Raw genomic sequence first — 12,007 nt, forward strand, 5'->3', positions numbered from 1 at the left:
CTATGCATAGTTTTCCTTTATAAAAAAAATGTTATCTCTCTCTCTCAATTTTTGGGTGGATTTTTATTTTTTATTTTTCTTGCATCTTCGCTTTAGGTTGATAATTTTTTATATTCTTTAATCTACTTTAGGTTAATGCGATTCAGTTTTTTTTTTTTTATTGTTGTTTTTTTTTCTCTCTCTCTTTGATTGTTAAATGTTATCCTATTGCGTTATAAAGGATTAAATATAAAAATACAATATTATCTTACTACATAGCATGATTTGGATAATTTAATTTGATAGTTATTGTAATTTGATAGCATGATTTTTATAGTGTTCAATTTAGAAGTTAAACTATGAGACTTTAATCATTTTTTTTATTTTTAATTCCTTTGTAGTGGAAAAAATACTCTTAATAATTGTATTAGAAGTACTCTATAATGCCATTTATTTAGAGAAAAGCAAAGGTTGGCTAAATAATAATTATTGGATGAGAGACAAATTTTATCTTTTGCAATTTTACTTTAATTATTATTATTTTTTTGGTAAACACTTTAATTATTATTATTATTATTATTATTATTATTATTATTATTATTATTATTATTATTATTATTATATAGAAATTTAATTCTTAGATTTTGCTAATAATTGTTTATTTGATAATATGTTTTGGAGGGCCGAAATTACAATTTCTACAAAGAAAATAACCTTAGTAGATTATAAATAACAAATTGTTTTCCTAATTGATCCAATTAATCATAGCTAAGTTTTATTAATTCTTTTAATTACTTTTCTCAGTGTTTTGGATTGTAGGCAGAAAAAATAAGTTTAAGAAAGTTTGTTTAAAACTAAAAGAATAATTTCCAAATTTTATATTCTTTTTAATGATTCACAAAATGTTATAAATAAATTTTATTAAAAAATAAATATTTTCGTTAACTTGCCTTTTGAATTTTTGAGAAAAATTGTGTTTTTTTTTCATTTTAGTAGGAAAAAAATTATTTAATTTATGATTTATGATTGTTCACAGTGGCGGAGTTAGGATTTTAGTCTAGAGGGGGCAAAATTAAAAGACGATATTAAAAGTGAAATTTATCTAAAAAACATTAATCAACAATAATAACAAAATAAATAAACGATTGTAAGCAAATATGAATATATTTCATATTATCAAAATAAATAAACAAAAACAATCAATTCATAGCTACTAAAAAATTTACAAACTGATGGAGTAGAAATATGATTAGTGTAGTGTTACTTGAAAAATATAATGAATAAATATTTGAAATTATTTTTAGTGATTGATAACATGCCAATTTGTAAGACATAAGTAGTAAAATTTGTAATATCTCTAGCATTATTCAAAGATAAAATGCTGTGAAAAGTATCATAAATAGTAAAAATTGTGTAAATAACGATATAAAATAAAAATAAAAAAAATAGTGAAATAGGTGGTTTGGTCACTTTCAAGTTTCAACAAGTAGAAGTTTTTTTTTTTTTTTTACTACTAATACAAAAAAAAAAAATTTAGGAGTCAGGGGGGCAGGTGCCCCCCCTCGCCCCCCTCTGGCTCCGCCAATGATTGTTCATATATTACATTTATGATTATTCTTATAATAGATAAAAATATAATTACAAAATACATTACTCTTTATTAAATTAGTTTAAATAGTATAAAAAAAATTAATAAAACTACCATAAAATAATTATCATGCGTAACGCGCAGGTTCGCAGCTAATATAACATAAAACTCTACACCACCCTTATGAAGATCGTAAATAAGTGCCATAGATGGAAAATTCAAAACCAAAAAAATAAGACAGTTCTATCCCGTTGCCTTACATGGCTTTAGAGGGAAGAGTAAATAGGGACACCTGGTAAGGTGGTACCAGCATCAACAATGAAAATGTTGCCCGAAACATATTCAGAAGAGTCGTGTACCAAGTATCGAACAAGTGATGTCAATGCCGGATCTGCGGTGCCATACTCTCTTAAAGGGACGGTTTTTCTGTCCACATTACGCAGCCAATCTTTATGAATAAGACCTTGAGTAATTTCAGATTTGAAAAGGCCAGGTGATATAGAATTCACTCTAATTTTGTATACACCCAATTCCAGGGCCATGACCTGTTATAAGTAGAACCATCAATATATGGAAAAATAGTGACAAGAAGAACAAAATCAACACAACACACAGCACACACACTTATATTATGCAGCACTCTTATATAAAAGTAAGGAGGCACAAAAGTTGAAATAAAAGACAAACTAGGCTTGAGTCTGATAATTGATAAGAATACATTTCCTATGGGCAAAGACTTAAAAGAGACTGGCTCTTAGCTCCAAACAAGTGCAGGGTATTCCATAAATAATAAGTTTTTGATGTGTTCATCATATAGTTACAGAAAAAAAAAAACACACACACACACATCTAGGCGAACAGTCAGCGAACATAATACACCTGTCCCAATTTCATGAAAATACAGTATGATGGTGTTCGGAGATGGTAATTATGTCTGTTTTGGCACCCAATTCCGAAGGGGATTAGTGTGAAAATCTTTAGGACTTTCAGTTAAAAATGCCTGAAATAATGGTAAAAAAGCAACATACATTTGTTTACCTATTGTTGAAATAATTGAAGTGAAACATTTCTTTTTCTATTACGATTTTTCATCTTAGAGTAATTATTTTGTTTCCAAACAATTACAAAACATGACAATGGTATTACCCTTATATTTTGGAAGAGTTGCACACTTGCATGGCAATCAATATTACCTTTGTCAAGGTGTTTAGGCCAGCCTTTGAAGAACCTTAGGCCGCACCTCCAGGCAATAGCCCACCGTCGAGACCAGAAATAGAAGATATGCTTACGATTGATCCTCCCTGCTCTGCATTGCGCATGTGTATGCAGATGTATTTTGACACCAACCAGGTTCCTGTTAAATTTGTTTTGAAAACCTGATTCCATTCCTCCTCAGACAATTCTAACGAAGATCTCACATTACCTAATGTACATCACATAAGAGTTAGAAACATCTATCAGCAATAACCTTCAACAATCAAACAACGAAACTGACAGGTTGACATCCAATGTTAACAATACACTCCAAGATGCACAACTGATCTTGTGAATACAAGAATGAAAAGTGAAAACTCAAAGATATTAGTCTTAAAAAATCAACTGTGGGATGACCCAACCAAGCCATCTAAATCACACTTTTCAATTTGACATCATTCCTGTGTGTCTGCCTTAAATATACACAACGTTCACCTTTATGAGCAAGACAATGAAGTCAAATGTGAAAATCATGTACATGGTGTTTAAAGAATAAGAAGCTAGGAGTAAAAGGGCTTTAAACTAGAAATAGAAGAGCAGACTGCGCCTTATTTAGAGAATAAAAAAAATGAGCAACAGCTTACTAGTGACTATTAGATTAGATGGCAAAATTCATAATTACTTAATAAATTAAGCTTTTGAGGCTGTTAGTTATTTATCATGGTATACAGGCTTGGGTTTAGTCCACGTTTCTGCCATATCTCTCATGTTTTTTAAATTTCTTGGGCCCCATTTAATAAGAGCAGTTTAACCTCCTGCTTGAGAGAGCGTTAGATTAAATTATTTAATAACTTAAGTATTTTGGACTATCGGTATTTACCGGTGACAAACATGGGGCAACCTCTACTTTCATTCCAAACCAACAGAATAAGCAGTCAATCCAAGAACACAATCGGACAAGCAGCCATTGAGAAAGTATTGATTACTTTCAACACAAGCATAAACATCATCTCTAATTGCCTTGAACAGCTCAGACTTCACTTAACCATTATAGATCTGGCAATTTTTTGAAGTCAAAACATGGAAAATAGTAACAGAAAAGGCAAGCTTGCACAGATTCACAGTTCTACCATTTAACCCTGAAACAACCCAATGAGATCAACAATCATTGTCTATGAAAGCTTTATTAGTGTAAAAACACTAATACTTGTTTAGACCCCCAATTTTAAATTATGGCTTAATTGTTTTTACTCTAATTTATCTAAGTGTAAAACAAGAGTAAATGATACGCAATATATAAACAGAAACAATACTCTAATGCATAAACAAGTACAATAAGTGATAAATGTAAAGCTTAAAGAATAGGGAAGAGAGTTGCAAATACAAGATAACACCGAGACGTGTTATTGAAGAAGAAACCAATGTACTCAGCGAATAACATCTTCGCAGCCCTTCAAACCGAAATCGATCCACTAGTAAATAAGTTGGAGTACACGAATATAAAAAATAAAAAATAAAAAAAAATAAAAAAAAAAAACCCTCCAAACATACCCAATGTACTTGAACTCTTCAAGCTCCAACTACCAACGGACTTTTCATAATTTTGTCTTCAATAGTTATCCGAATCCCGCAATTACGCCTGATTGCATCCGCCACTCAATGGCTTCTTCAATACTTCCCATAAGCACCAAAACTTCTCTCAATACTCAGAATAGGTGAGGTAAGTGTTTGGGTTAAGAACCTCTCAAGTATGTGTAGATGGAGAGGTAGGAGTAAATGGAAACTCTAGAGAAATGATGTAAAGGATTGTGAGTAAACAATCTCTTACTCTCAAGTGTTTGGCTAGGGTTTACTCTCTTAAAAGTTTCTTGTGAGTACTCCTTGTACCTCTTACATTTCGTGTGTAATGATGGTTTATACAGTGTTGGTAAAAGTATAAGAAAAGGCACACTCAAAAGTAATCAAGCAGAGAGTTACGCGGGTCACTTGCTAGTTGGCCTGAGTCACAAATGACTAGCGAAATCCTGCCTGTCAAAGACTCTTCAAATTCTAGCGTATGCTTCTCACGTGACCTATTTCACGGGTTAGCACTTGTGAGCCAGTCACGAGCTAGTCGCAAAATCCTTATCTTCACAGAATCTTCACCAAATTCTCACACACAACCCTTACATTAAATCCCACAAAAATAAAGGGTAATGATTGAACAAAATTACAATAGAATTTGACATGGAATAAAAACCAACATAAAACATAGTTGTAAATCTTTATAGCATATAAGGATTAAGGATAGCTAATACTACTCTGCAATGTTGACTTTTGGCCTCACTGACCACCAAAGAACTAGGATAAATAAGCAAAGATATTATATTTTAATGGATCAAGTTCCCAGGTGTTTAAAGTGCAGTAGTTAAGACTATGTTTTTTTTCTCCTTTTTTTTTTTAATTGCAGAGGTTAACAACAACAACAAAGCTTAGTCCCAATAATATCAGATGTAGGATATTAGTTTAAGAAATATTTTTACAGAATTTTTATGAGAAACAAAAAAAATAATTAACTTTTTAGATGACTTTTTATGTTTCCCATAAAATATTTCTCATAAGCAAAGTATTAAATATTTTCTAAAATAATTCATTAACAAATATCCTAAAAACATCTATTAACCACATATATATATATATATATAAAATGTGAGTTTTATTGCAATTGACTAGCTTTTTTTATTTGGTGACTCAAGCTCCATATAGTCAAAGGAGTATTTAATTATGAGTTATTTTAGAGCCACAATCTTAATCACATTTGTTTTTCACAACTATCCTACTAAATAATTATGATTAATTGACCGTCACTTTTAATTGAACCATCATTTTTTTTCTCCACTTATAATAGGCACACTTAATATCTGTGGCTAATGATGATAAAAACAGTGTGGTCCTAAAATTTATGTTTGATTATTTGCTTTTTTGAGCATCCCCATCCCGGCTTGCAAATGCCATATGTAAGGATAGGATAGGATTAAGGCATTAAAAGTGACCAACATCCGGTCTTGTAAAATTGTAAAAAAAATTGGCATTGTGCTACAGTACCATTGTAAATTTATGATGACACTGTAGCACTATTGTATAATTTTTAATATATTTTATTCCTTCTATAGTACCATATAAATTTATTCTTTTCTCTCTTTTTCTGTCATTTCTCTATGTCTTCCATCTCTTCTCTCTCCCTTGTTCTTGTTTTGCCCTCTCTACTCCTCAAACCAGAAACTCTATTTTCTCAAACCCAAAACCCCATGTGGTGGTGGTAGCAGTAGAGGTAGGCGTGGCATATAAGTTCCGTTGATGTGGCAGTGGCAGCGGCATGGGTCTGGGCTGGTGGTGTTGGGGTGGTCTGCCTATTTTCTCTATGGCTATCTCTCTGTAGTTTCCGCCGTGAGTGGGTTTCAATCATGGGTCAGTTTCGGTTGTGGGTTGGTGGATTTTAGTATTGGGTTTGCTGCCATGGGTAAGGGTTTGTTGATCGGCGTGGTGGAATGGCAAGGTGGAGATCAATGTGGTGGGTTTCAATATTGGTGAGATCGACGGTGGTGGGTTTCTGGGTTTCAGCGTTGTGGTTGTTGACGAGATCGACATTTTCTTTGTGTTTTTTTTTTCTCTTGGTGATTGTGGTGGTTGTTTCTTGTGAATGTGGTTGTTGTTGGTGGTTTTTGGAGGCTTCTTTGTATTTTTTTTCCTCTGTGGTGGCTTTTTCTTGTGGTTGTGGTTGTGGTTGCTGGTGGGTTTGGTGGTCGGAGTTGTGGGTTTGCCAAGATTGGTGATGGGTTTGGTGGAGATCAACGTGGGTGGTGATGGTGTGATGATGGTGTGGTGGTGGCGTGGTGGTGGTGACTGTGGTGGGTGGTCGAGAGAGAGAAACAGAGATTAGAGAGAGAAGTGAGAAATATTTTTATATTATTTTAATGTGTAGTATGGTAAAATAAAAGTTGGGATGCTTGGTGTATTGTAAAATGGTATTGTATAATTTAATGTAGGTTTTTGAGCTGATAAAATAGGATAGGATAGGATTTTGAGATGGAGATACTCTTAGTTGTTTACTTCACAATCTGTATGACTTGCTTGCATAGGCGAAGGTACGTGTAACATGTAACATGGCCCCCAAAACTTTGAAATCCCATGTATGATGGTTTATAAATTTAAACTGGGCCCTTACAATTACAGTGATCCCCCCCCCCCTAGAAAATTTTAATAGAGCCTCTACTGTTAGCTTTTATATTAGTTTCTACATCCACACACTTTTACTAAAACTCAATAAATGCCTACTTACACTGTGTCCTTTCCTTTTATTTTCTTATATGAATACAAAAGTATGCACTGTGTTCCTAGCTTCTTTGTTTGTTAAATTGTGAAAGTGCATTGTGCACTACTTGATGAACTTCAAGAGTTTTTTCTATTTTTTTGCCCAAAAAAGTAAATTTTTTTCTTATCAATAAAATTTTCTGTCATCACCATCATCTCGGATTTTTTTTTTTTTGTCTTTTACTTTTTGGACTTAGGTGTATAATACGTTGTGCTAACATTGATTTTGTTGGAAAATTTAGACCTCAGTTGATAGATTTCACAAGTTTCAAACCCAAGTTGTTAATTAGATTTATTATGTATAAAACTTGTTAAAACAAACAAACATCAATATCATGTGCAGCGAAAAAATAAATAAGACAAGATATGATGACCCAAAAAAACCAATGAAACAAACTAGTTTCACAGTAAAAAACTTGAGAGAAATCCTTCCCAAAAAGCAATTCACTGTAGTAAAGAGAAGTTTCAGATCTAGTACAAAATCTTTGTCTCTAGACTTTATAATTCCTGTAAATGAACTTACAGTAGACAATGGTGGCGCCACGTTCAGTCCAGGGTGTTCCTGGGAACACCCTGGCCTGAAAAAAAAAATTTATATATAATAATTTAAAAAAATTATTTATTTATCCTTAAAAAAAAGTAGGAACGCCTTCAAATAAAAAATAAAAAAATTATTTGTTCTACTTTCAAGCAACAAAAAAAAAAACCCAAAATTTTTTTGATCAGTAATGAAAATTATGCTAGGTAATGGAGGTGAGGAGACGTTGTGCTGGGTAGAGGCGGCTTGAGAGAGAAGCATGGAGGTGCTATTAGGGATGAACGATGCTTGTTGAAAGAAGCATGGTGGCGTCGTAAAACGATGCTTGAAGAGAACATTAAGAGAGAAGAAAAGCTGTGACTAAGAAATAAGAACGAAGAAAGAAAAGCGGAAAGTAGATCTCAAGAAAAATCTAGAAGAGACAGGATAGAGATAAGATGTAAAGCATGTGTGAAGGAGAGAAAAAAGGTTAAAGCAAAAATGACACATAAGTTAAAAAAAATACCTAACGGAGAAAACAAAGGAAAAGGGAAAAAGTTATTAAAAATAAAATAAAATTAAAGGGTGGGCCTTGGTTTATGGTTTGGGTTATGACATAGGTATAATTTAAGGTTTGGGTTTATCACTTGATTGGCCCACTCAACTTTTAATTACATTATACATATTAATTATACACATAACAAATTATAGAAGACAATTAATAAAAAAAATTAAACAACTAAATTATGTTAGGCTAAACAATAATGAAACAATACTTTATAGAAGACAAACAAATTAAATTACATTAGGCTAAACAACAATTAATAATTTTATAATTAATGAAACAACAATGTAACAAATTATAGTTTATAAAAGATAAACAAATTAATGAAACAACTAAACAATAATAATTAATAATTTTATTAATATTTCAAATGAACTTATAGTTTATTGTTTATTCTTTTATTAGAATTATGGACAAATATTTGATAAGAAAACCACGTAGAAGGTAATTGTAAACTTTATGTATTTTCGTGTTTTTTTATTGTTGTTGTTGTCAATATACAAAATTTTCTTTTTATTAGATTATGTAATTTATGCTTATTGAGGAACACCTTGAAAAAAAATTCTTGAAGTTACCACTGACAGCAGAAACCTTCCACCGCTTCAAAACCTTTGAACTCTTTAATATATGAACGCCACCCTTTTGCACGGATCCCAGTACATGACTAACCAATGATACACGGCTCCCAGTACGTGACTAACTCACCAACTTGAAGAAGATTGTTGGCTGCAAAGTTCTTTACTTCATTAAAAATGAAGATCAAGAAGCACTTGGTTACAAAACCCTAAGACGCAAAGACGTAGTAGCTTCTCTCAGAGAGAATAAGCACTCAGTCACTTTTTGCATATGTTTTCATTGTTTTCTCTTATGTGATGGCATTTAAAATAAACTTTATATATGTCTAGGGTTGTGAGAAAAAAAAACCTACACAAAAACATAAGCATGGACCGAAAATTAAATCTGAAAAACTAATTTTTGTAATTCTCAATAAATACAGCTGTCTAGCAGCTGTCGAGACCTCGATAGATAGTATATGTCGAGAGTTGTCGAGACTCATTAAACCTCGATAGATAGTATCTGTCAAGAGCTGTCGGGAATCTGTCCAGCTTTAATGAACAGCCCTTCTTCACTTGAACAACATATTTCTTGAAGTATTAAACACATATTAGATCTACCTAATTACAAGTAAAGTGCGTTTTATCAAAAAATTAGCCAATTACATAAAATATGTTCTTAACAGATTTATTTCTAGTAGAGAATTTAGGTTGTCATATGCTATAAAATTGATAATAGATGAATTTTATTGAATGAAACATTGATCAAATCATCTATAGAAGATTCAAGATTTTTTTTAAATGTTTTTTGGTGCATGATTATAGCAAATTAGATCATTTTTGTACAATGATTTGACTCTAGAAATTATTATCATAATTTGATTTTGTTTATCCTGTATCCAATATTCTTATAAAGTACCTTCTCAAAAAAAATATACTTATAAAGTATGACTAACATATAAATATATACCTCCTAAGTAATAAATCTTGGCTACGCTCGTGCTTGCTCGATTCCTACATGACAAAGTAGGATCGAACATATTCCTACGTACCTCGAATTCCGGCATTATTGACCAGGGCGTGGATATGGCCAAACACATCCCAAGCCTTCTGTACAGACCTCTCGATGGTGGGTCCATCAGCAGTGAGGTCGAGCTCCACAGCCACAGCTCTTGGGGAGCTTGAAGAAGAAGAAGAAGACCAGAGGTGATTGATTTGATGACAGAGTGATTGGAGTCGATCGACACGTCGAGCAGCGGCAATGATCTTGCAGCCAGCTTTAGCGAGGTCAAGACAGTAGCCAAGACCAAGGCCTGAGGAAGCTCCAGTTACCATCACCACTTTTCCCTCTAGCTCTCCCCATTCCTCCAACGCCAATGCAGCCATTTCTGTGACCCTGTTGGTTTCTCTAATTATCAGTTATCACCAAACTTCGCTGTTAAGTTTAGCTCTAGTTTTAATTCTGAATGGTTTGAGATTTTTAAAAGCATTAGGAGAATTTACTTTTTACCGTTTAAGAATGTAGAAAGATGCAATGAGTGAGAATTTTTTTTTTTTTTGATAAGCTGCAATTCATTAATCAAAAAACAGGAAACGAAACGGGGGCCTCTTCCTGACGAGCCAGTATATGGTGACCCGGCATATATGCCGGGTACAACATATAATTTTTGCTTCCTGACAAACATCGACTAGACAAAGCAGAAGATTGGCTGAAAAGGCAAGACGCAATGAGTGAGAATTGAAATAATGTAACTGGACAGCTTTTTGGGGCCAAAACCAAAACTTCAGGTAATAGGAAAATGCCGAGGAGAAAGAAAAAAAAACACAACTTTAAGGAAAGTGATATTAAAGGTAATATGCAGCCAATCACAATCTACTAAAAAATAATTGTAGTAAAAATTATGATAATTTATATGTTACTAGAATTAATCATGTTAGTGCACACACACCTGTCACAATTGTCATATGTTGCATATTGTGATAAATTGTGAAAGTAACAAGTAGTCATTCACGGTCTATCACTTAGAAAAATTATGGCAAAAATTGTGATGTTTTCTGTGATATTAGTTACTGACTTCTTAACACACACTTTTACACCTTTGTACTCACACTTTTACACAGTTGATACAACTCTCGTATGCAGCAAATTATGAAAGATTATAATCAATTGTCTATCCCTTAGACATGGCAAAACGGGCAATCCACAACCTGCCCATTTTTTTGCGGGCCAACCTGACTCGACTAACTTCTAACTTGACTTTTTTTTTTTAATTCCCAAAAAAAAATATTTAGACTACATGCCAAGGTACTAGGTGCATAAACATAAAGGTACAAAACACTGCACTCACACTATCTAGCCATTTAGTAGCCACCAGTGGCAGTGGCCACGCCTCCATTTATTTTTAAAAAATGGTTAATTAAAAGGAAAAAAATGCAAATAGAAAAAGCATCTACACTACTAAATGTCTAACACTAAGTTAAATACTAGGTAGTAGAGTTAAATACTATGACTAAATTACAAACACTATGTCTGAAAGCTCGGATTTATGTTAAAAACACAAGAGCTGTTTAGACCCCAAATTAATAAATTACGGCTAACTTATCTAAGTGCAGAAACAAGAGTAATTGAAGCGCAATCAACTACTACTACTCTAGTGCATAAACATGAACAACAAATAATAAAAGTAAAGCACAAGAGTAAAAGCAGAGAGATGCAAACACAAGATAACACGGCGATGTGTTATCAATGAGGAAATCAAATAACTCAACGAAAAACCACTCTGCCGCCCTCCAAGCAGTAAATCATCCACTAGACAATAAGGTGGGATACACGAATAGCAAGAAACCCTCTAAGCCTAATCTACCCAATGTACCTAAGCCCTCCAAGCTTGTACTCCAATAAAGCTTCTCGGAACTGTGTCTTGTCTTGCTTTCTAAATCCCGCAATACTCTCAATTGCATCCTCCAAGCCTCACCGGCTTCTTTTGGCAAATTTTCAAAGCTTCCCAAGCTCTAGAACACTCTCTTCGCTCTAAAAATGTGTGGGTTGTGTTTGGGTACAAATCTCCTCTCAAGGTATGATAATGGGAGAGGGAATGAGAAAAGGGTAGGATGATTTCTCACTAAGGATTAGTAGCTTTCTCTCTCTAAAAGATAGGTGTGTGTGTTGTTGAAAACCTATCTAGGGTTTGTTTTTCTCTGAATGACCTCTCATACTTTTGTGGGTAATAAGGGTATATATAGTATGGGTGAAGGGTAAG

At 33.1% G+C, this 12,007-nt stretch overlaps 1 pseudogene; it reads right to left on the minus strand.

The window, feature by feature from the left end:
• Positions 1-1,727: 1,727 nt before the first annotated feature.
• LOC142610937 (uncharacterized) lies at positions 1,728-10,149 on the minus strand (annotated as a pseudogene).
• Positions 10,150-12,007: the final 1,858 nt, after the last annotated feature.

Source organism: Castanea sativa, chromosome 9, assembly GCF_040712315.1.
Source record: "Castanea sativa cultivar Marrone di Chiusa Pesio chromosome 9, ASM4071231v1".
NCBI lineage: Eukaryota > Viridiplantae > Streptophyta > Magnoliopsida > Fagales > Fagaceae > Castanea > Castanea sativa.